At 42.2% G+C, this 5,524-nt stretch overlaps 1 long non-coding RNA gene across 1 annotated transcript; it reads left to right on the forward strand.

Annotated features, from left to right (window-relative positions):
* Nucleotides 1-663: 663 nt before the first annotated feature.
* On the forward strand, nucleotides 664-3,629 carry LOC129634128 (uncharacterized). Its single transcript, XR_008705437.1, has 3 exons — nucleotides 664-858; nucleotides 2,941-3,026; nucleotides 3,500-3,629. It is a non-coding gene; the product is annotated as an uncharacterized LOC129634128 (long non-coding RNA).
* Nucleotides 3,630-5,524: the final 1,895 nt, after the last annotated feature.

Consider the following 5,524-nt stretch of genomic DNA (forward strand, 5'->3'; position numbering starts at 1 on the left):
ATGGTGGTTCTGCTTCTTCCCTGATCGGACCCTGACAGTTCCTTCTTGAAGTGGTAAGCACTCTACCAGGATGCTCCTCCTCCTCCTCCAAGAAGCCTTCCCTACCCGCCTTGGCAGCTCCAGTGAGACCTGCTTCATTCAGCCTCACAGAATTGTTTGTTAAAAAGGTCTGCCCCTTACTACTCTGAAAGGACTCCAGGGACAGGGTGGGGTCTTTGGTCCTCATTTCTGGGGACAAGTGGGAGGAAGCCACAGTATTCCAGGTCTCTAGAAGGTGCCAGATACTTCCTGATTAATTCTCTCATTTTGTCATCATAAGAATTTACTGCCTCATTTTATGAATGAAGAGAAAGTCAGTAGGTGGAGTTGGTGTTTGAACCCTGGACTACAGGCACCAGGGCCTACTGTCCCTCCACTTGCTCACGGCTGGGGCAGGAAGTGGGGCTGCGACTTCCATCCAGTTCAGCCTCTTGGATTCCTTGCTCCCTGACCCTGCTGGTCTCGCCCCTCCCACACCCGTTCCCGCTCCACCTGCTCCCTCTCTCCTGCAGGCAAGCTCCACTCTCCACGGTGCTAATCGGCACCTGGGTCCCGAGGCAGCAGCTTTGATGGCTCTGCAGCTGGGTTCAGAGACAAGGGCCAGGCGGACTCAGAGCCAAAACCTAGCAAGTGCAGACACCCGACCTGAGGGGATGGAGATGAGGAACAGCTGGCCCCCTCCCCTCCGGCTGGCCCCACACCCGGCATTTCTGAGGGCTCACCATCTGGGCTGCTACTGTCTCCCTGCTTGTGTGCTGGCTGCCAGCCTAACACTTTCCTGGCCTCAAAGAATCCTCCTCCATTACGAAGCAGATCAGAGTGAGTTTTCTCTATCCTACTTCCAGCCTAGGGTTGTAGTTAGGGCTGTGAGGTTGATACACAGGGTTCCCATCCTGCTTTGCCACTTGGGACCTACATGACCTTTTTTAAAAAGTTAGTTTCTCCTTTTCCTCTGCTATAAGGCTGTCCTGATGATTAAATGACATAATGTCTGTAAACCATGCAGCCCAACGATGGAGCACTGGCAAGGTGTGGCACTGGGAGAGATGCAAGACACAGCATATTGCCAGGCCCTCAAAGACACCCTGTGCCCCCCAAAGATCCCTTGTGTCACTGCCCTCCCTAAACGAAGCCACTGTTTTGGCTTCTAATGATATAGATTAGTTTCACATATTTTTTAAAAAATTCCAAATTTATGGAGATTTGATTGAAGTACAGTGAAACTTCCCTGGTGGCTCAGTGATAAAGAACCTGCCTGCCAATGCAGGAGACATGGGTTCAATCCCTGGGTTGAGATGATCCCCTGGAGAAGGAAATGGCAACCCACCCCAGTATTCTTGCCTGGGAAATCCCATGGACAGAGGAGCTTCAGGATACAGTCCATGGAATGGCCAAGAGTTAGACATGACTTAACAACAACACAACAACTGAAGTATAGTAATGTCCAAATATTTTAAATGTGCAATTTGGTCAGTTTTGATATTTATATATGTACTCATGAAACCAACATTCAGAGGGCAGATATTTGCATAACTCCCCAAAGTTTCCTGTGCCCCTTTGGAATCCATCACTCCCTCCACTCCTTCCCCAGGCAAACACTGATCTGCTTTCTGTCCCATAGATTAGTTTGTACTTTCTAGAATCATGTAAATGGAATTACACAGTATGTGTGCTTTGGGGAGGATGGGGAGAGAATTTGCCCATTATGCGCTTGCCTCTGCCTAGTGATCCTGAGGTTCTTCCATTTTGTCAAGTGTGTCCAGCAATTGGTTTCCTTTTATTGCCTTCATTCCATTGTATGGCTAGACCACAGTCCAGCTATTTACTTGTTGATGAAAATTTGAATTGTTTTTATTCTTTTACTATTGCACATAAAACTGTGAACATCCTCAAACAAGTATCTGTGTGGAAAGTTATTTTTTCTTCTCCTGGGTAAATATCTGTGAATGGAATGGATGGGTCATGTGGTAGGTGTTGGTTTCATTTTAAATGTCTATCAAGTCATTTTCAAAGTGATTGTACACTTTTCCATTCCCACCAATAGTGTTTGAGAGTTTCAGTTGCTCCACATCTCACCAACACTTGGTATAGTCAACTTTTTAAAGTTGAACCTGTAATACTGGATGCATGGCAATGTCTCATTGTGTCATAATTTGCATTTTCCTAATAACTAATGATGTTGAGCTTTTTAAAAATGTGCTTATTAGACATCTGTATACCTTCTCCTGTGAAATGTCTGTTCAAATCCTTTGCCCATTTTCATACTGAGCTGCATGTCTTATTGAATTTTAAGAGTTCTTTATACATTATGAATGTAAGTCTTGTCTGATATATGTTATGAATATTTTTTCTCAGAACATGGCTTGCCTATTTATTTTCTTGGAGCAACAGTTTTTTATTTTGATCAAGTCTAATATGTAATTTTTCTTTTAATCAAATAAAATGCTTTTTGTATTCTATCTAAGAAATCTTTGCCTATCCCAAGGTTACAAAGATATTCTCCTCTTTTTTCTTTTTTTGTCAAGAAATTTTTATTTTTACATTTTACACTTTGGTCTCTGATTCTATTTTGAGTAAAATGTGGTATACGGCATTATTGTTCATTCCCCGCCCCGCCCCTCCCCGACTGGATAGCCAGTAATTTTAGCACAATTGTTGGAAAAAAAAAAAGCTTTCCTTCTTCCATTGAATTGCTTAGTATTTTGGTCAAAAAAACAGTTGACCGTATACATGTGGGTCTGTTTCTGGGCTGTATTCTATTCCATTGATCTATATGCCTATCTTTTTACCAGTACCAAATGGTCTTGATTACTGTAGTTTTAAGGAAGCCTTGAACTCAGGTAGGGTAAGTTCTTTAATTTTGTTCTTCTTTTTAAAAGTTGCTTTATTTGTCTTGGAAAGTGAAAGTGAAAGTTGCTCAGTTGTGTCTGACTCTTTGACCCATGGACTGTGGCCCTCCAGACTCCTCTGTTCATGGAATTCTCCAGGTAAGAATACTGGAGTGGGTAGCCATTCATTTCTCCAGGAGATCTTCCTGACTCAGAGATCGAACCTGGGTCTCCTGCATTACCGGCAGATTCTTTACCATCTGAGCCACCGCAGAAGCTCAGGGAAGCCCCTAGGTCCTATGAATGTCCAGATACATTTTAAAATCAGATTTTTCAAATCTAAAAAAAAAGTGACTACTGGAATTTTGGTTGGAATTTCATTGAATTTATATTAGGTAGAGGGAAGCTATATTAGGCATTTCATATATCTCAATGCAAAAACTGGCATATTTCTCTGTGTATTTGATCTTTACTCTCAGCAATGTTTCATCATTTTCAGTGTTGAGGTTTTATAAATTTATTCCTAAGTATTTGATAAATGTTGATGCTATTCTAAATGGGATTTCTAAAATTTTGCTTTCAAATTGCTCGCTGCTAAGAACTTCCATGGCGTATTCTTCCTTTCCTAACAGAGGTGTTGGAAAACCCGGATATGGGGGCATTCTTGCAGTGCTCACTGTCAGGTGCTGTAGACAAGATGTCAAAAGTCTGAAAGAGGAAGAGCAGAATGACTGATGGGGCTTCAAGTAAATGCATAAAAAGCTTCCTCCTCCTGTTCGCCTTGATTTTGCCTCTAATTTTTTATTATGGAGTGTGTGTTGTTATGGTGATGAGAGTTGGGGAGATCCTGCAGTGGGAGGAGATGGGAGGTCCTCAGCCCTCTTCCAGTTCTACACTCTGTTCTAGTGCCACCTGCATCCACGCTTTCAAGGTCTTCTACACACAGTAAACCAGGCATCTCCTCTAAGCTCCAGGCATGTACCACTCACAGGACTCTTAAACTCAGCATCTCCATAACTGAATTCACAATCTATCCTCAAACCAGTTTCTTGATCAATATTTCTTTTGTTTCAGATAGCAGTCTCCACTAGTTGCACATACCCAATAGGGATAGCAGTAAGTAAATACCCAATAAATACTTGTTATGTGGATAAGTGGATGAAGATTTGCAGTACAGAAAGTCATCTTATCCTAAATAATTTTTGAGGAAAGTTGCCACCTTTGAGCTGGTTTGGAAAGTCCCATGCATATTCTCCTAATGCTGGAAACCTCCAGATTTAAACAAAAAGACTTTGCATGCCAGAGTTGGTTCTTCCTCCTGTGTTACTCTGGGCCTCACTAAGACCATAGCTACAAGCAGGATGAGGGCAGGACATTTCTGGTCCTTTGTTGTTTAGTTGCAAAGTTGTGTCCAATTCTTTGGGACCCCATGGACTGCAGCACACCAGGCTTCCCTGTCCTTCACCACCTCCCAGAGTTTGCTCAAACTCATGTCCATTGAGTCACTGATGCCATCCAACTATCTCATCCTCTGTCACCCCCTTCTCCTCCTGCCTTCAATCTTTCCCAGCATCTAGGTCTTTTCCAATGAGTCAGCTCTTTGCATCAGGCGGCCAAAGTATTGGAGCTTCAGCATTAGTCCTTCCAATGAATATTCCAGGTTGATTTCCTTTAGGATTGACTGATTTGATCTCCTTGCTGTCCAAGGGACTCTCAAGAGTTTTCTCCAGCCCCACAGTTCAAAAGCATCAATTCTTTGGTGCTCAGCCTTCTTTATGGTCCAACTCTCACATTCATACATGACTACTGGAAAAACCACAGATTTGATTATGTGGACCTTTGTTGGTGAAGTGATATCTCTGCTTTTAAATACACTGTCTAGGTTTGTCATAGCTTTTCTTTCAAGGAGCAAGCATCTTTTAATTTCATGGCTGTAGTCACCATCTGTAGTGATTTTGAAGCCCAAGAAAATTAAATCTGCCACTGTTTCCATTTCCCCCCTCATCCATTTGCCGAGAAGTGATGGAACTAGATACCATGATCTTAGTTTTTTGAGTGTTGAGTTTTAATCCAGTTTTTTCACTCTCCTCTTTCACCTTCATCAAGAGGCTCTTTAGTTCCTCTTTACTTTCTGCCATTAGGGAGGTATTATCTGCATATCTGATGTTGTTGATATTTCTCCCTGCCATCTTGATTTCAGCTTGTCCTTTATCCAGTCTGGCATTTTGCATGATGTACTGTGCATAGAAATTAAATAAGCAATGTGACAATATACATCCTTGATGTACTCATTTCCCAATTTGGAACCAGTCCATTGTTCCATATGTGGTTCTAACTGTAGATTCTTGACCTGCATAGAGGTTTCTCAGGAGGCAGTTAAGGTGGTCTGGTATTCCCATCTTTTGAAGAATTCTCCAGTTTGTTGTGATCCACACAGTCAAAGGCTTTAGTGTAGTCAATGAAGCAGAAGTAGATGTTTTTCTGGAATTTTTAGTCCTGGGAACAGAAAAATCATTTTTCATTGCATTGACTTCATCTCATTTATTTCTATATCACCTGTGCCTTGGCTCAATCCTGAAATGCAGAAGATACTTAATGCTTTGAAGGAATGAATAAATGAGTGAATGAAACAGCTCCATGGTGTAAATACTGTTTCT

This window comes from Bubalus kerabau, chromosome 19 (assembly GCF_029407905.1).
Source record: "Bubalus kerabau isolate K-KA32 ecotype Philippines breed swamp buffalo chromosome 19, PCC_UOA_SB_1v2, whole genome shotgun sequence".
In the NCBI taxonomy this organism is placed as follows: domain Eukaryota; kingdom Metazoa; phylum Chordata; class Mammalia; order Artiodactyla; family Bovidae; genus Bubalus; species Bubalus kerabau.